Below are 21,020 nucleotides of genomic sequence, written 5' to 3' on the forward strand. Positions count from 1 at the left end.
ATACCGGTAGCAGAGTTAGATTGCCTGTGTATGCTGAGATGATAATTCCCTAAATTTAACCTAATTTTAGGTACAGTGCGGAACAAACTTTTATCACAATAATCCTGGGTGCAGCCACAATTTCTGATGTTCACAACAAATTATATGGTAGTGGCATACCTACAGAGGGTATTGATTTATTAATAATAAACTAAATTGCTTGGTAATCAACACATAGGTATAGTTGTGTTGTAATAATAATAGTTTTTAGATCAGTGTGTAGTTCTTTATGTTATGTTTGTTATATTTTCATATTTTAATGGATAAATAAAAGTTATGTTTCATCTCTATATTAGCAGACGCAGTACGGTAGTCCACGGCTGTGGCTATCTCTGTGTCGTCAGTGCTCGTCCATAATTGTATACCTACCTACCTGTGGTGGGGGTTTTTTTTCTATCTTCTTCATACTACTAGTTTAGGAGTCTGCTGACAGTGTCCACCAGGTCCGTCATTATAATCCTACAGTAGTAATATATTTAGTATATTATCTATACTAGCAGACGCAGTACGGTAGTCCACGGCTGTGGCTATCTCTGTGTCATCAGTGCTCGTCCATAATTGTATACCTACCTACCTGTGGTGGGGTTTTATTTTCTATCTTCTTCATACTAGTAGTTTAGGAGTCTGCTGACATTGTCCACCAGGTCCATCATTATATTATATACCTACAGTAGTAATATATTTAGTATATTATCTATACTAGCAGACGCAGTACAATAGGCCACGGCTGTACCCACCTCTGTGTCGTCACTCGTCCATAATTGTATACCTACCTACCTGTGGTGGGGGTTTTTTTTCTACCTTCTTCATACTAGTAGTTTAGCAGTCTGCTGACAGTGTCCACCAGGTCCGTCATTATATTATATATACCTACAGTAGTTATATATATATTTTTTTTATATCATTAATTATCATCTCTATACTAGCAGACGCAGTACGGTAGTCCACGGCTGTAGCTACCTCTGTGTTGTCAGTCACTCGTCATCCATAAGTAAACTAGTATCCATCCATCTCCATTGTTTACCTGAGGTGCCTTTTAGTTGTGCCTATTAAAATATGGAGAACAAAAATGTTGAGGTTCCAAAAATAGGGAAAGATCAAGATCCACTTCCACCTCGTGCTGAAGCTGCTGCCACTAGTCATGGCCGAGACGATGAAATTCCATCAACGTCGTCTGCCAAGGCCGATGCCCAATGTCATAGTACAGAGCATGTAAAATCCAAAACACAAAATATCAGTAAAAAAAGGACTCAAAAATCTAAATTAAAATCGTCGGAGGAGAAGCGTAAACTTGCCAATATGCCATTTACCACACGGAGTGGCAAGGAACGGTTGAGGCCCTGGCCTATGTTCATGGCTAGTGGTTCAGCTTCACATGAGGATGGAAGCACTCAGCCTCTCGCTAGAAAAATGAAAAGACTTAAGCTGGCAAAAGCACAGCAAAGAACTGTGCGTTCTTCGAAATCACAAATCCACAAGGAGAGTCCAATTGTGTCGGTTGCAATGCCTGACCTTCCCAACACTGGACGGGAAGAGCATGCGCCTTCCACCATTTGCACGCCCCCTGCAAGTGCTGGAAGGAGCACCCGCAGTCCAGTTCCTGATAGTCAGATTGAAGATGTCAGTGTTGAAGTACACCAGGATGAGGAGGATATGGGTGTTGCTGGCGCTGGGGAGGAAATTGACCAGGAGGATTCTGATGGTGAGGTGGTTTGTTTAAGTCAGGCACCCGGGGAGACACCTGTTGTCCGTGGAAGGAATATGGCCATTGACATGCCTGGTCAAAATACCAAAAAAATCAGCTCTTCGGTGTGGAAGTATTTCAACAAAAATGCGGACAACAGGTGTCAAGCCGTGTGTTGCCTTTGTCAAGCTGTAATAAGTAGGGGTAAGGACGTTAACCACCTCGGAACATCCTCCCTTATACGTCACCTGCAGCGCATTCATCATAAGTCAGTGACAGGTTCAAAAACTTTGGGCGACAGCGGAAGCAGTCCACTGACCAGTAAATCCCTTCCTCTTGTAACCAAGCTCACGCAAACCACCCCACCAACTCCCTCAGTGTCAATTTCCTCCTTCCCCAGGAATGCCAATAGTCCTGCAGGCCATGTCACTGGCAATTCTGACGAGTCCTCTCCTGCCTGGGATTCCTCCGATGCATCCGTGAGTGTAACGCCTACTGCTGCTGGCGCTGCTGTTGTTGCTGCTGGGAATCGATGGTCATCCCAGAGGGGAAGTCGTAAGACCACTTTTACTACTTCCACCAAGCAATTGACTGTCCAACAGTCCTTTGCGAGGAAGATGCAATATCACAGCAGTCATCCTGCTGCAAAGCGGATAACTGAGGCCTTGGCATCCTGGGCGGTGAGAAACGTGGTTCCGGTATCCATCTTTACTTCAGAGCCAACTATAGACTTGATTGAGGTACTGTGTCCCAGGTACCAAATACCATCTAGGTTCCATTTCTCTAGGCAGGCGATACCGAAAATGTACACAGACCTCAGAAAAAGACTCACCAGTGTCCTAAAAAATGCAGTTGTACCCAATGTCCACTTAACCACGGACATGTGGACAAGTGGAGCAGGGCAGACTCAGGACTATATGACTGTGACAGCCCACTGGGTAGATGTATTGACTCCCGCCGCAAGAACAGCAGCGGCGGCACCAGTAGCAGCATCTCTCAAACGCCAACCCTTTCCTAGGCAGGCTACGCTTTGTATCACCGCTTTCCAGAATACGCACACAGCTGAAAACCTCTTACGGCAACTGAGGAAGATCATCGCAGAATGGCTTACCCCAATTGGACTCTCCTGTGGATTTGTGGCATCGGACAATGCCAGCAATATTGTGCGTGCATTATATCTGGGCAAATTCCAGCACGTCCCATGTTTTGCACATACCATGAATTTGGTGGTGCAGAATTATTTAAAAAACGAGAGGGGCGTGCAAGAGATGCTGTCGGTGGCCAGAAGAATTGCGGGACACTTTCGGCGTACAGGCACCACGTACAGAAGACTGGAGCAACACCAAAAACGCCTAAACCTGCCCTGCCATCATCTGAAGCAAGAAGTGGTAACGAGGTGGAATTCAACCCTCTATATGCTTCAGAGGATGGAGGAGCAGCAAAAGGCCATTCAAGCCTATACATCTGGCCACGATATAGGCAAAGGAGGTGGAATGCACCTGTCTCAAGCGCAGTGGAGAATGATTTCAACGTTGTGAAAGGTTCTGCAACCTTTTGAACTTGCCACACGTGAAGTCAGTTCAGACACTGCCAGCCTGAGTCAGGTCATTCCCCTCATCAGGCTTTTGCAGAAGAAGCTGGAGACATTGAAGGAGGAGCTAAGACATAGCGATTCCGCTAGGCATGTGGGACTTGTGGATGGAGCCCTTCATTCGCTTAATCAGGATTCACGGGTGGTCAATCTGTTGAAATCAGAGCACTACATTTTGGCCACCGTGCTCGATCCTAGATTTAAAGCCTACGTTGTATCTCTCTTTCCGGCAGACACAAGTCTGCAGGGGTTCAAAGACCTGCTGGTGGGAAAATTATCAAGTCAAGTGGAACTTGATCGGTCAACAGCTCCTCCTTCACATTCTCCCGCAATTGGGGGTGCGAGGAAAAGGCTCAGAATTCCGAGCCCACCCGCTGGCGGTGATGCAGGGCAGTCTGGAGCGACTGCTGATGCTGACATCTGCTCCGGACTGAAGGACCTGCCAACGATTACGGACATGTCGTCTACTGGCACTGCATATGATTCTCTCTCCATTGAAAGAATGGTGGAGGATTATATGAGTGACCGCATCCAAGTAGGCACGTCAGACAGTCCGTACGTATACTGGCAGGAAAAAGAGGCAATTTGGAGGCCCTTGCAGAAACTGGCTTTATTCTACCTAAGTTGCCCTCCCACAAGTGTGTACTCCGAAAGAGTGTTTAGTGCCACCGCTCACCTTGTCAGCAATCGGCGTACGAGGTTACTTCCAGAAAATGTGGAGAAGATGATGTTCATTAAAATGAATTATAATCAATTCCTCCGTGGAGACATTGACCAGCAGCAATTGCCTCCACAAAGTACACAGGGAGCTGAGATGGTGGATTCCAGTGGGGACGAATTGATAATCTGTGAGGAGGGGGATGTACACGGTGATGAATCGGAGGATGATGATGAGGTGGACATCTTGCCTCTGTAGAGCCAGTTTGTGCAAGGAGAGATTAATTGCTTCTTTTTTGGTGGGGGTCCAAACCAACCCGTCATTTCAGTCACAGTCGTGTGGCAGACCCTGTCACTGAAATGATGGGTTGGTTAAAGTGTGCATGTCCTGTTTATACAACATATGGGTGGGTGGGAGGGCCCAAGGACAATTCCATCTTGCACCTCTTTTTTCTTTAATTTTTCTTTGCGTCATGTGCTGTTTGGGGAGTGTTTTTTGGAAGGGCCATCCTGCGTGACACTGCAGTGCCACTCCTAGATGGGCCAGGTGTTTGTGTCGGCCACTAGGGTCGCTTAGCTTACTCACACAGCTACCTCATTGCGCCTCTTTTTTTTCTTCTTTGCGTCATGTGCTATTTGGGGAGTATTTTTTGGAAGGGCCATCCTGCGTGACACTGCAGTGCCACTCCTAGATGGGCCAGGTGTTTGTGTCGGCCACTTGGGTCGCTGAGCTTAGTCACACAGCTACCTCATTGCGCCTCTTTTTTTTCTTCTTTGCGTCATGTGCTGTTTGGGGAGTGTTTTTTGGAAGGGCCATCCTGCATGACACTGCAGTGCCACTCCTAGATGGGCCAGGTGTTTGTGTCGGCCACTTGGGTCGCTTAGCTTAGCCATCCAGCGACCTCGGTGCAAATTTTAAGACTAAAAATAATATTGTGAGGTGTGAGGTGTTCAGAATAGACTGAAAATGAGTGGAAATTATGGTTATTGAGGTTAATAATACTTTGGGATCAAAATGACCCCCAAATTCTATGATTTAAGCAGTTTTTTAGGGTTTTTTGAAAAAAACACCCGAATCCAAAACACACCCGAATCCGACAAAAAAAATTCGGTGAGGTTTTGCCAAAACGCGTTCGAACCCAAAACACGGCCGCGGAACCGAACCCAAAACCAAAACACAAAACCCGAAAAATTTCCGGTGCACATCTCTAGTGTTGAGTAACGCTTCTGAGTTTTGTGGTAGTTATCGCCCGGTACAAGTGCCAGAGTATTTTCCTTTAAAAACTTGCATTGGTACATGGTCATGCAAACCGACGTTAAAGTTGTAAGTTGAAAGGGATCAACATGATTCTTAACAATGATGTCACCCTTCTTCTTAGTGATTACAATTTCTTGTTCTGTCATAGCTATAACAGCATTTCTGAAAAATATACACGCTTTTTGTAAAATTTTGACATCCGCCTTACAGTAGCGGGCATGTTCAACCTGAAAGTTAAAGGGGTTGTGGTTGCTTTTTTCATACCAATATGTAAAATCTGTTTTCTCATCAGCCATCATATACTGCACACCAAAATATTCTACTGATGTCATCATCCCTATGTAATTTTGTTAGCGGATGTGTTAAATAAATGTGGAAAATTACCTTTGACTTCATCAAAACCCATCGCTTTTGGTAATCGACTGAGACGCACGGACAAAAAATTTAAAGAGTCTATAAATGTTATTTTTAATTCGGTTGCCATTATGCACAATAGTTTACGACCTTGCGCCAGCACATTGATCTTAATTTACTTCTTAATTAACTGCCGCATTACAAAGTACGCATCATAATGCCCTACATTATGGGCTATGAATGTTTAATCCGCAAATTTCGGTCTCATGAATGTTTTTACAAAATCATCAATGCAGGGAAGGCCCTAAACTCCCAGGATTCCTCATCCATTAGTGTTAGAGCATAACAGTAATTTGGTATGTGAACACCTGTTTTTTTTTTTTTATGCACTCAAAATCATAAAATTTGTATTTCTTTGTAAGTTTCTCAGGTTTGATGCATTGTATATAAAATAAATGATCCACAAAACCATCAATATATACCTTGCATATAGGACATTTCATACCCTGGCAGTAATGGGATGGTGTGGTGTACTTCGCACTCTGATCACAATACAATCGTTCAAGACAAGATATCTTGTGAGACAATGCTAGAGACTTGTGTGTCTCTAAACATTCAGTTGACCGGCAAAATACCCTACACACCCAGCACCTTAGTGCAGACATAACAGAATCAACACAATCCTGTCTGAGGCACGACTTACAAAAGAATAGGCATTCGTGGTTATTTTTGAGATGGTACGCTGTGTGACAAAATGTGCAAAAGAATCGGGCCCCTACAAAAGTTTTAATGTCTAGAATGCCGTAGAAGTGATTATTGTGCCATAATATGAAAATTATTTTCTGTTTGTACGGACTATCTGTGCAAAAGTAATGCCAATCTCCATTACTGTAATACATTATTTTAATTGTTACTAATAATTGTTTTTCAAATAGCGCCACATCGCTAAATCCAATTGCTTTGTCATATGGAAGATTCAAAGCATCATGAAGGTCTTGAGCTCTTTTATGTATCACAAAATCATTGGCGTTATCTTTGTCCAGTAGTTTGCAGACACTAGCGGCCAGACACAGATTGTTACCAATGTTGTTAAAATCATACAACAAAAGCGATCGTTTTTCAATAATAAGGTTTATGTTTATGTCTATGGTTTATGTTTATGTTTATGGTTTATGACTCATGCTCCGCCCTGTTAACGCACCTACTATTCTGTTCTTAAGAACACTGATCACAAATCTTAATCCCTCTGATATTAAGAATTCAGCATTACTTGGAAGCGTGTTCGTTATTTGATTCAAGAAACTAATGGCATCTAGTGTCTCGTGCGGCTTCCTATGTGAATAAATTGAATTATGTAAACCTCCACCCTCCAACCTTAACTGGACACGGTCATTAGGATCTACGCCAACCAGGAAGTTATCAAGCATAGCATGAATAGCATCATGTACAGACCGAATACCCTGAACAAAAGATGTAACCCTGTTCAAATTGACAAAATGATAATGATGATGGAATTATATTGCTCTGAAATTTGGGTGTTGACATTCAAAGCTATCAATAGGTTCTAAAAAAACAGGGTGCATTTCCTCGTAATTACTGGGTGACTCAGCCCTATGTGCAGCACCATGTACAGGTGAGTCGACGTGATCAATAATGCCTTGTACTGGTGAAGATGATGGTGCAATAATATCTGGAAGTGTTGGCAGTTGGTTTGGCGTAATATGATCTGTCTGTGTTGGCTTATGCTCTATACCTATCACGGAGCCCAGCAGTAGGTCATAATTTCAGTCAGTAGCCATGTTGCTTAACTGCTGTCTCAGAAAATCACGTTTTCTGAATTTAAATTACATAGCTATTGATTGTTTTACTTTTGATAGCCTGTATGAATCTTTATATGACAATTTTCACATTACAGCATTTTTTATTTGATTTGCCTGTTTACAGATTGGAAATACATGTTTCATACTTCGGCCTACCAGTTCTAGTCATTTCGGTTCTTCAGCAAAGTAATGTATATTTTCCTTTACAAATGACCATGTTTTGTCTGAGTGTTTTCTAATTTTTGCTGTGGCATCAATATACGGAGTAATACATTTTTCAAAAACCTGTGATGGCCTTTAACTGCTAAGCATCTTCATGAGTCTAGATATGGATTTTGTTATCTGCTCCATGAACATGACATCTTTCCATAGTCTACCCATCAAAGCATAGTATTGTATTTCTGCTACTTTGTTTGTATTTTGTTGAATGTTCACTACATTAGACATTGTTGCAGCAACCGGCATAACAATGTCAGGTGATGCAACAACGTCTGTCTCTAGAACAGCGTCTTCTGATACTGCAGAACCAGGTTATGCAGACCCCGCAAAACCCCGGTTGTTCAGTGGTTCTGAATTATTTTGTATACTGTATGTATAAAGGGTTTCTTGCTGAGTATCTGTTATAGTTATATGGCTAGCCTGTGTGTCAGATATTTTATAATCTCAGTTTGTGTCATTGGCCTAAACTTGTTATTATTACTTTTTTTTCTTGAGACTCTACAAGATTTCTTTGCAGGTACTATAATATTAATACTAGTACCGGCAGCATGTTCATTTTCCGGTGTGTCTGGAATTGTGATAATGTCCTGGATTGCATAGTCACTAAGGCTATGTGTACTGTGCATTTCAGCACTGTTGTCATCATGTATCACTGAGAGGCGTTGCCGCTTAGCTGGAATGTCATCTGAATAGGGAAGTTTTCTTTTCAGACTTTTGCCATACTGCTTAGTATTTAGATCACGACCCCACTGTGTTGTGCGTGGCATACCTCTCTTTTGTTTGTTTGGCTTGGAATTACAATATGCATAATTCATAATCAATGGTTCAGCATCTTTTAGGCTGTAGTTCAGTGGTGTTGAGCAACGAAAATTGGCTACGTCATCGTCGATAGTCTGTGGCAGTGTAGTACCGCCGGTGATTGATTGGACTGCAGCCTGAGTCTCCGTCATAATAGCTTGTTCATAACAACTTGCTACATTGGCATCTGTAACAATAATAATGATATAAATTAGCTATTCATCAGTATGATTTATATCATGCGCTCTGGAAAAAAATAATTGCTTTAGACCAGTGATCATATAGCATAGTTTGATTAATGCACCTTGTATAAAACACTATTGCAACTGTTCTGTCATGTAGATTTGCGATGGTGTCAAATTTAAGACATCCAATAAGAGACTCTGTATGGTCCCACATCTGTTTGGACTTGTCGGATTATCTATTGACCACAAACAAGTATAATTACTATCTTTTAAAAAAAAAGATAAAAACATTTTCCGGACAATATGTTTAACTACAGTACTTACAGCTGCTATCAGACTGGAAATGATGTTGGAAATGCATTTTGGTATGCTGAAATATCTGCACCAAACATGTAATTAGCGGGTGGTCTTCAGTATGCCAGCTGTCGGGATCCCGGCGCACAGTAGACCTGCGCTAGGATCCTGACAGCCGGAATACTGACACTTATTCTCCCTCGTGGGGGTCCACGACCCCCCTGGAGGGAGAATAAAATAGTGTGGTGCACGTAGCGAGCGCAGCGAGCCCACAAGGGGCTCATTTGCGCTTGCCACACTGTCGGTAAGCCAGTGGTCGGGCTCCCGGCGCCGGGAGCCTGACCGCCGGCATATCGTAGTGAACCCGTAATTAGCTCCATTTGGTTAATTTGTTTCTGTCTTGTCTCCATTTACAGATCCTGTGGTTGGTTAAATATGGGAAATTATAATTTTAATAATAAATGTCAATCTTGTATCCACTATAAAAATGCTGTTCATACTTTTAAATCACTCTTCAAAGGCTGGTATTGAAAACTAGTTAGCTCATCAGAATCTGAAATGTATTATTGTCAGAGTCTGCTCAACTCTTTTGGTTCTAAAAAAAATAAAAAAATATTTTTATTTTTTTTAATGTGTCCTGGTTAATGGTTTTATACATTTTTAAACCTCTCTGAGTTGAAATCATTATTCACTGAAATAACTTTAAAATACTGCTATATACATATTTTTAAAGTAAGTTACAGATTTTAAACAGATAAAACATTAATAAAACACCAATTAAACACAAACCTGCATTATGATGATCAAATTGTTGCCTCAAATAAACTTTTTAGCCAGTTCTGCACAATTCTGCAATACATAAAATTATTCACACATTGTCATTGGATTTTATCTATACTTTTGTAGATGTAACACATGCCACTATTTAAAATGACCACTTATAAAACACAATTGTTGTTAAGTGCTGCCATCTTGTGTATTATACCCAGATCACAAGTCAAAATAGAAGCAGTTGAAAATGCTACCATCTTGTGTATTAAAACCAGAACAACCGTCAAAATAGAAGCAGCTCCAAATGCTGCATCTTGTGGATTAAAATCAGTACAACAGTCAAAATATAACAGAACAAAAATCCAAAACATGTGTCAACATATAACAGAATAAATTTTTAGTATACATACTTGCATTCCAAAACCATGTAACATCATTTAAACAAAATATTAAGACCAAACATATCATTTCAACATGCTATAATCAAATATAATCAACATGCATACACACGAACAGCATGCACTACAAAAGTATGTAACATTTAAGCAATATTTGCAACAACATTTAAACAAATAGTAAGACCAAACATCATTGAAGCATGCTATAAGCAACACCCCCCCCGAGCATAGATCAGAATAATGCATATCAAAAGTATGAAACATCATGCAAACAAATTAATAAGACATAGAATTTGAAACATAGAAACATAGAATTTGACGCCAGATAAGAACCACTTGGCCCATCTAGTCTGCCCCTTTTTTTATCCTTTAGGTAATCAAAACCCTTTTTGAACCTTAATTCTTTGTAAGGATATTCATAAGATCAAGCATATCATTGCAACATGCTATAATCAACATGCATACACAATAACAGCACACACCACAATGTTTTATATATATATATATATATATATATAAACACACATATATGACAAAATTCATACAATTAATAAAATATTAAATTAAACAAATTAGTAAGATCAAGCATATCATTGCAGCATGCTATAAGCAACATGCATACACAATAACATCACATATCACTATGTTCCTTATTTATATATATATATATATATGTATTTATATATATAAATATATATAAAACAAAATCCATACAATTAATAAAATAATGATAGTAATAATAGTAGCATTAACATGATAGCGCTGATGCTATTTATAAAATAAAATGTAATTATTACCTTTTTCTCAGTGAACAATTTCAACACTCCCTCACAGACAGCGACCCAGAGAGTTTTCAGTTCATGTGTCCATACAGTGTTGAGCCACAACCTATATAGCAATAATTTTGGTGACTCAGCTGCCCTACAGAATGACACAGTAACCCCTGTGCTATGCCACAGCCCACATATGTCATTGTACAATTAAACTATTTTTCATAAAATTAACATAACTTCTCCCCAGCTGTGCAGTGTTTTTATTTTTATTTTATCAACTTATTAGAAATTATACGCTCTTAATATTAAATATAAACAAGATATGGTGATATTTTTGTGAATATATTGCACATTGTGAATTTAACAAACATAAGTTATTTGCCTAGACATGTCTGGACATGTATATATGTATATATTATATATTAACTGTGTATATGACTTGCCTGACCATGTATATATTAAAAAATAAATAAAAAATAGAAAAATATATAATATGGTTCACACACATAATACATTCAACAAGTAGTGTACAACTATATATAGACGACTAGATGTCACCAGAGGCCCATAAATGCATCAAATGTATTACAGTTTTTTTTTATTTTCTATTAACACAAATGCTATCAGGGTGTGTGTAGCATAGCTTATCTACAACAACAGATACTATGTAAGAGAAACATGATCCACACAACAATGATTCGGTGAATGTAAGAAAAAAACACCTTATTTTAAATGGACAAGTTACAAATATCTGACCTAATTGATCTCTACATATAATATTATTAACACCGAATGGAGTATGTTACATGTATCACCGTGTAAAACAGAATATTATTATTATTAGCAACAGCACGCTGCCCAAAAAATGTTGTGTACTGCAGTCGTTTGGCTGTCAGAAAAAATGTAATATGCTTTAAACATAAAAATAAAAATACATTTGCAAGAGAGAATTTTATCAAGATGCCGTGCTATTTTTTTCGAATAGCAGTGCTGTGTGACATACTGTGGCTTTTTTCAAACCTATGAGTAAAAAAAATGTCAAGTACTTCTAATCTTGTATTATTTTTATCAAGTGCTTTATAATTAACTGTCTTACAGCTAAGATGTATAAATAATAACTAAGCACACTGAATAGTGGCACAGTTTATCAAAGCTGTCCAAGACTAAACCAACATATTATTTAATATGTGTAATATCAAAGTGTTAATTTTGCACAAAGGCACTGGGGAGGTCATGTGGCCTATTTCTTATCTTAAACAACAGTTCTTGCTATACCCCCAGCACTAGTGACTTGTTAAAAAGAAGGAAAAAAAAGCCATTTTAAAACACAAAATGCTGATTTGGTGAATATAAGAAAAAAAAACTTGTTTTAAATGGACAAGTTACAAATAGCTGACCTAATGATCTCTACATATAATATTATTAACACCAAATGCAGGGAGGTTGTGTAGCCTAGCTCTTATCTTAAACAGCAAGTCTCACTCTCCCCCATCACCAATGACTTGTTAAAAAGAAGAAAAAAAGTCATTTTAAAACACAAAATGCTGTGTCTTGTAATTAAGTGCTTTATAATTAACTGTCTTACAGTTAAGCTGTATAAATAATAACTAAGCACACTGAATACTGGCGCGGATTATCAAAGCTGTCCAAGACTAAACCAACATATTATTTAATATGTGTAATATCAAAGTGTTAATTTTGCACAAAGGCACTGGGGAGGTCGTGTGGCCTATTTCTTATCTTAAACAACAGGTCTTGCTAAAATGTAATATGCTTTTTTTCACCCATTTTTTTCGAATTGCAGTACTGTGTGACATACTGTGGCTTTATTTCAAACCTATGAGTCTTATCTGACAAAACACATCTTGCAAGATACTTTTGTGATCGGCCTATGACTAATGAAAAAACTGATATCAAATGATGACATTTATATTCAATTTATATTAAAAATGGGTGTAAAACAGGGAGTGTCGGGGGGGGGGTGTTATGGGCGGTGATGGGGGTGGGGTCTGTGCAGAGAGTAGGCTGAGAGTAGGTGGCGAGAAGGCATGGTTACCTGTCACTTTTCATTTGACAGAAAAGTATGCTATTGCTACTTACTCTGCCTGTTAGTGCTAATCACGCGGTTCCTCCGGGTCTGTTTTCAGTTAGCTCAGTGTCTGGGGCTTGGTCTGGGCTCATCACGTCCCTATCTTAAGTACTGCCATGGTGAGCAGGGATGAATTAGCGGTGCGGCGGCGGCTAATGATGTCGGAATGGCCGTGAAAGCCATAGTGAGCCGGAATGCATTAACGGTGGGACTTCTCAGTGCATCAGCAGCTGTTGGTAATATCAGACACCGCTGATGGGTGCAGACTCAGTTCGTGGAGACAATGCCTGTGATGGGTCCATTCCTGGCTAAAATGCGTTTTGTAGCTGAGTGCTACTTTTTCGAGGATGAAAGCCTAATGTTCCCTGATCCTTATTTAAGGGTCATATTCAAATCAAACTTTATATGTATATAATAAAAAAAAAAACGCATGTCCAGTAACAGGAAGTCCTTTAGAATAGTGGGAACTGCATGTCATAAAAGACTTAGCTTTTTGAAAATCTGTACTTTAAATAAAATAAAAAAAATAAAAATAAAACTGTAGAAAGTAATGTAAGTAATGTGCTTATGTGTATGATATATTAAAGGAAAGGGTTCAATTCAAAATCAACGTTCATACCCATTGGTGTAGGGTTTTTAGATTGTAGATCCAGCATGTTTCATTTTTTTTCAGAGTCCACAATACTTCCTCCTCTCCAATCCTGATTTACTTTTTGTATCTCTACAAATTTCTGCCCTTATGATGACATTCCAAAAAATGTTGTGTAACACTGTGGGTGGTCATTCCTTTTTTAATGTTGTTTATATGTTCTCCCACTAAAATTTTCAGCTTTATTTTAGTTTGTACCATGTATTGGATGCCACATGGACATTCCAATAAATAAACTACTCCTTCACTTTCACATGTTATTTTTTTTTAACAACAATAATTTTTATTGAAAAAAAGATAACAGTTTTATGGGGTACAAAAATAAAGAGGGGAATAAGCAGTACATCATACAGCATATCAAAGAGGTAGAAATAGAGGGGTGCAGGAGGGAAGGGTGGGGGGCAGGGAGCATACAGTAAATTCAAAATGCATATACGTCCATAATCTAGATAGAAGTCAAGAGAAACATCCAAAGGGGAAAGGGACATGGTACACCCAGCAAGTATACATGCAGTAGCAGAAATCATAATTTTTTGGTGCGAGGAGCACAGAGATGTAACAGTAATAACACATAGGTTTACATATTTTATAGCACAATAAGGAGGGGCTGTTAAAGAGGAAAAGAGAGGGGGAAGGTACATATATAAAACCTAGTGAAAACCTGAGTTGAGAAGGGAGAGGTGCAGAACTATAATAATTTTGGGAAGGGAATTCAGGAAGTAGACATACTGACTCGTTACTCACTATCCGGTTGTTCAATTAAATTACAGTAAGAGTGATCATTTGAAGATAGGTTGTGAAAGTGATGAGATCCCTCGCCAACAGTGACAAACTGCTGCCACAGGGACCAATTCTTCCAGGGGGAAGCAATGTTGTTGTGGGGGATATATTCAGTCTCCATAAGGTAGTGGTGATTTGTTTTGTGGATAACTGGTATTAAAGTGGGATGCACAGGTTGTTTCCAGAGCTGGGCCAGGTTAGTGCGAGTAGCAATTAGAATGTGGCCTAAGACGTAGGGGGGAATAGAAGAGGGAACAATATGAAATAACGCCAAGGTAGGGTCCGGGGTAAGGCGAGTGTTAAGGACCTTATTGGTGAAGTCAAAGACTTCAGACCAGTATTTAGTAATATGTGGGCAGGACCATGTTATTTTGTCTTTTATGGTATATTCATGCTTTGGTTTGATTTAAATTCTTTTGTAGGTTTAGTTGTTCCCACTTTGTTTCTACAACCTACACAATTAAGACAGAAATAAAAACCTTTATTCTCTTTCACTTTTAATGTCTCAGGTGGGCTGAAGCTTCTTGTAAGATCTTGATTCAATGTGCATCCTTTTTTATAGATGACTTTCGATCTCGTAGGAATAAGTTTCTTTAAGTCTTCATCTAATTCTAGAACATGCCAATGTTTAAGAAGGATTTCTTCCACTTTTTTTTATAATTGCCGTTGTATTGGGTAATGAAACACAAACTTGATTCCACTATTTCAGGTTGTCTTGGTGTGTATTTAATTAGTTGTTTTCTATTCAAATTAGTTTTTTAGACCTTGGCTTTGTTCATTGAATAATACATCCTTTGAACAGTTGCGTCGCAATCTCTTAAATTGGCCTCCATGTTATTACCATTGACTTCTGTGAAATGTATCCTAGTCTCAATATTGATATTTTCAATGAAGATTTCCAAATTAAGAAATACTAACATTTCTTTACTGTATGATGTTGTAAATTCCGAATCAAGGTTATTGCAATTTGTGTATTGTATAAATTCCTTCAATTTTTGATCTGTTCCATCCCATAAAAAGAAAATGTAATCGATATAACAATGCCACTTAATGATATGTTCTTTGTATACATTGCTTTGCCATATGGTTTCATCCTCCCAGTTTGCGACAAATACATTTGCATAACTGGGGGAAATTGATGTTCCCATTGCTGTCCCATGCTGTTGCAAGTAGAATTATCCATTGTTCCAGAAGTAATTGTGTCTTAGGATGAAGTTGATGCTGCCAAGGATGAAATTGATTTGTTTATTATTTAAGTTTGATTTTGTAGAAAGATAATGTCTGGTAGCAACCATGCCATCTTCGTGGTTGATACATGTATACAGTGAATTAATGTCACTAGTACAGAGGAAATAGGTCTCATTCCTTTAACACCTTCTAGAAGCTGTAACATGCTCATGGTATCCTTCAGGAAACTCCTCTGTAATTCAACCATAGGTTGAAGGAAACAGTCTATGTGTTTTGAAAGATTTGATGTTAAAGATCCAATTGAAGATACTATTGGCCTTCCCGGAGGGTTATTGGCATCTTTATGTAGTTTCGGAAGATAGTAAATCATTGGTATCTTTGGATTTTGTATATTGATGAAATCGTATTCTTTTTTGTTTACAATACCAAGTTCCAAACCTTCTGTCAATTCCTGATTTAATAGTTGTTCAAATGTTTTTGTAGGGTCTGCTGTTAATTTTTTATAGGAATAATTTTCTGGTAAAAGCCTTTCTAGTTCTTGTTCATACTGAACTTTGCTCAAGAGTACGATTCCTCCCCCTTTATCAGCTTGCTTGATTATTAGGTTCTTGTCATCTTTTAGACTTTTTAAACCTTATCTTTCTTTAATTGAAAAGTTGAATCTTGTTTTCATTTTTTCTGGTAGTTCAGCGATGTCTTTTTCTACTAGTTTTTGGAAACTTTCCATATGCGGTCCTTTCATATGGGTTGGATTAAATTTTGATGGAGGTCTGAAGTCTGTATGTTGGTATTCAGTAGTTGTATTTATAATCTGTCTAGTGACTAGGCACTAAGCAAAATATTTTTTAATGCATAATTTGCGAATAAATTTCTGTGTCAATGAATAAATCAAATTTACTGATGGTGGATGTGGTGCAAATTTCAAACCTTTTTCAGAACTGATATTTCTTCTGATGTTAATGTTTGATCACTCAAATTGAAAATGGTTTTATTCTCATTGCTTGACGGATCAATGTCTTTTATCTGCTGCTTCTTTGTCCTTGTTGCTCCTCTCTTGCCTCTTTTTATGATGAATAATTGTTTCTTTGCTTCTTCTGGGAATCTTTTATTGGATCTGGCAGTTTCTCTGTGACCCAAACCATTTCTAAAAAAATCATCTATTGCTTGATCTTCCTCATCTGACGAATCAATGAACTGATAGTTCCTTTTTTGTGATCTTTTTCCTGATGATTTTTCTTTTAGTTCTATATTTTCCATAAGTTTTTTTGAATTTAAATGCTCATCAATTTTTGCTTCTTGTGTGCCTCTTTTAAACGAATCTTTTATGAGTTTGTAGGGGTTTGCCTCATATGTGATAGGTGCACCCCTAGTCACAGACGGAGCCATGACTAGCATGGCTCCATCTGTAAGTAAATATCTATCTATCTATCTATCTAAACTGATTTTTTTAAGTGATCACATTATATAAATTACACTGTTTCAGCCTTATTCAGTGTCATTTTATTTACAAAGATGCATATTTGGTAATAATATTGTACTAATTGTTGTTTAAATAGCTATTATTTGCATCATTTCATAATTAAAAAGCAGCAATTTTGAGGACATTTTTGAAAATATATCAAACAGTTAAGAAGTGGTTAATAACTGATATGACCATGAGAGAGAAGATAAAAGTATTGTTGTATTTGGCGCACTAATAATAGAAAGGAACCTTTATTGTGACTCTTTGAAATGTAGAAACTAAAGCATCGACTTGTTAAAAAGAAGGAAAAAAAAGCCATTTTAAAACACAAAATGCTGATTTGGTGAATATAAGAAAAAAAAAACTTGTTTTAAATGGACAAGTTACAAATAGCTGACCTAATGATCTCTACATATAATATTATTAACACCAAATGCAGGGAGGTTGTGTAGCCTAGCTCTTATCTTAAACAGCAAGTCTCACTCTCCCCCATCACCAATGACTTGTTAAAATGAAGAAAAAAAGTCATTTTAAAACACAAAATGCTGTGTCTTGTAATTAAGTGCTTTATAATTAACTGTCTTACAGTTAAGCTGTATAAATAATAACTAAGCACACTGAATACTGGCGCGGATTATCAAAGCTGTCCAAGACTAAACCAACATATTATTTAATATGTGTAATATCAAAGTGTTAATTTTGCACAAAGGCACTGGGGAGGTCGTGTGGCCTATTTCTTATCTTAAACAACAGGTCTTGCTAAAATGTAATATGCTTTTTTTCACCCATTTTTTTCGAATTGCAGTACTGTGTGACATACTGTGGCTTTATTTCAAACCTATGAGTCTTATCTGACAAAACACATCTTGCAAGATACTTTTGTGATCGGCCTATGACTAATGAAAAAACTGATATCAAATGATGACATTTATATTCAATTTATATTAAAAATGGGTGTAAAACAGGGAGTGTCGGGGGGGGTGTTATGGGCGGTGATGGGGGTGGGGTCTGGGCAGAGAGTAGGCTGAGAGTAGGTGGCGAGAAGGCATGGTTACCTGTCACTTTTCATTTGACAGAAAAGTATGCTATTGCTACTTACTCTGCCTGTTAGTGCTAATCACGCGGTTCCTCCGGGTCTGTTTTCAGTTAGCTCAGTGTCTGGGGCTTGGTCTGGGCTCATCACGTCCCTATCTTAAGTACTGCCATGGTGAGCAGGGATGAATTAGCGGTGCGGCGGCGGCTAATGATGTCGGAACGGCCGTGAAAGCCATAGTGAGCCGGAATGCATTAACGGTGGGACTTCTCAGTGCATCAGCAGCTGTTGGTAATATCAGACGCCGCTGATGGGTGCAGACTCAGTTCGTGGAGACAATGCCTGTGATGGGTCCATTCCTGGCTAAAATGCGTTTTGTAGCTGAGTGCTACTTTTTCGAGGATGAAAGCCTAATGTTCCCTGATCCTTATTTAAGGGTCATATTCAAATCAAACTTTATATGTATATAATAAAAAAAAAAAAATGCATGTCCAGTAACAGGAAGTCCTTTAGAATAGTGGGAACTGCATGTCATAAAAGACTTAGCTTTTTGAAAATCTGTACTTTAAATAAAATAAAAAAAATAAAAATAAAACTGTAGAAAGTAATGTAAGTAATGTGCTTATGTGTATGATATATTAAAGGAAAGGGTTCAATTCAAAATCAACGTTCATACCCATTGGTGTAGGGTTTTTAGAGCGTAGATCCAGCATGTTTCATTTTTTTTCAGAGTCCACAATACTTCCTCCTCTCCAATCCTGATTTACTTTTTGTATCTCTACAAATTTCTGCCCTTATGATGACATTCCAAAAAATGTTGTGTAACACTGTGGGTGGTCATTCCTTTTTTAATGTTGTTTATATGTTCTCCCACTAAAATTTTCAGCTTTATTTTAGTTTGTACCATGTATTGGATGCCACATGGACATTCCAATAAATAAACTACTCCTTCACTTTCACATGTTATTTTTTTTTAACAACAATAATTTTTATTGAAAAAAAGATAACAGTTTTATGGGGTACAAAAATAAAGAGGGGAATAAGCAGTACATCATACAGCATATCAAAGAGGTAGAAATAGAGGGGTGCAGGAGGGAAGGGTGGGGGGCAGGGAGCATACAGTAAATTCAAAATGCATATACGTCCATAATCTAGATAGAAGTCAAGAGAAACATCCAAAGGGGAAAGGGACATGGTACACCCAGCAAGTATACATGCAGTAGCAGAAATCATAATTTTTTGGTGCGAGGAGCACAGAGATGTAACAGTAATAACACATAGGTTTACATATTTTATAGCACAATAAGGAGGGGCTGTTAAAGAGGAAAAGAGAGGGGGAAGGTACATATATAAAACCTAGTGAAAACCTGAGTTGAGAAGGGAGAGGTGCAGAACTATAATAATTTTGGGAAGGGAATTCAGGAAGTAGACATACTGACTCGTTACTCACTATCCGGTTGTTCAATTAAATTACAGAAAGAGTGATCATTTGAAGATAGGTTGTGAAAGTGATGAGATCCCTCGCCAACAGTGACAAACTGCTGCCACAGGGACCAATTCTTCCAGGGGGAAGCAATGTTGTTGTGGGGGATATATTCAGTCTCCATAAGGTAGTGGTGATTTGTTTTGTGGATAACTGGTATTAAAGTGGGATGCACAGGTTGTTTCCAGAGCTAGGCCAGGTTAGTGCGAGTAGCAATTAGAATGTGGCCTAAGACGTAGGGGGGAATAGAAGAGGGAACAATATGAAATAACGCCAAGGTAGGGTCCGGGGTAAGGCGAGTGTTAAGGACCTTATTGGTGAAGTCAAAGACTTCAGACCAGTATTTAGTAATATGTGGGCAGGACCATGTTATTTTGTCTTTTATGGTATATTCATGCTTTGGTTTGATTTAAATTCTTTTGTAGGTTTAGTTGTTCCCACTTTGTTTCTACAACCTACACAATTAAGACAGAAATAAAAACCTTTATTCTCTTTCACTTTTAATGTCTCAGGTGGGCTGAAGCTTCTTGTAAGATCTTGATTCAATGTGCATCCTTTTTTATAGATGACTTTCGATCTCGTAGGAATAAGTTTCTTTAAGTCTTCATCTAATTCTAGAACATGCCAATGTTTAAGAAGGATTTCTTCCACTTTTTTTATAATTGCCGTTGTATTGGGTAATGAAACACAAACTTGATTCCACTATTTCAGGTTGTCTTGGTGTGTATTTAATTAGTTGTTTTCTATTCAAATTAGTTTTTTAGACCTTGGCTTTGTTCATTGAATAATACATCCTTTGAACAGTTGCGTCGCAATCTCTTAAATTGGCCTCCATGTTATTACCATTCACTTCTGTGAAATGTATCCTAGTCTCAATATTGATATTTTCAATGAAGATTTCCAAATTAAGAAATACTAACATTTCTTTACTGTATGATGTTGTAAATTCCGAATCAAGGTTATTGCAATTTGTGTATTGTATAAATTCCTTCAATTTTTGATCTGTTCCATCCCATAAAAAGAAAATGTAATCGATATAACAATGCCACTTAATGATATGTTCTTTGTATACATTGCTTTGCCATATGGTTTCATCCTCCCAGTTTGCGACAAATACATTTGCATAACTGGGGGAAATTGATGTTCCCATTGCTGTCCCATGCTGTTGCAAGTAGAATTATCCATTGTTCCAGAAGTAATTGTGTCTTAGGATGAAGTTGATGCTGCCAAGGATGAAATTGATTTGTTTATTATTTAAGTTTGATTTTGTAGAAAGATAATGTCTGGTAGCAACCATGCCATCTTCGTGGTTGATACATGTATACAGTGAATTAATGTCACTAGTACAGAGGAAATAGGTCTCATTCCATTTAACACCTTCTAGAAGCTGTAACATGCTCATGGTATCCTTCAGGAAACTCCTCTGTAATTCAACCATAGGTTGAAGGAAACAGTCTATGTATTTTGAAAGATTTGATGTTAAAGATCCAATTGA

General features: G+C 38.1%; 1 long non-coding RNA gene across 1 annotated transcript; it reads right to left on the minus strand.

Moving 5' to 3' along the window:
• Positions 1–7,357: 7,357 nt before the first annotated feature.
• On the minus strand, positions 7,358–11,086 carry LOC134965634 (uncharacterized). Its single transcript, XR_010188474.1, has 3 exons — positions 10,866–11,086; positions 9,689–9,748; positions 7,358–8,607 (listed from the first exon to the last, which is right to left on the minus strand). It is a non-coding gene; the product is annotated as an uncharacterized LOC134965634 (long non-coding RNA).
• Between the last annotated feature and the right edge of the window lie 9,934 nt (positions 11,087–21,020).

Source organism: Pseudophryne corroboree, chromosome 10 (genome assembly GCF_028390025.1).
Source record: "Pseudophryne corroboree isolate aPseCor3 chromosome 10, aPseCor3.hap2, whole genome shotgun sequence".
NCBI lineage: Eukaryota > Metazoa > Chordata > Amphibia > Anura > Myobatrachidae > Pseudophryne > Pseudophryne corroboree.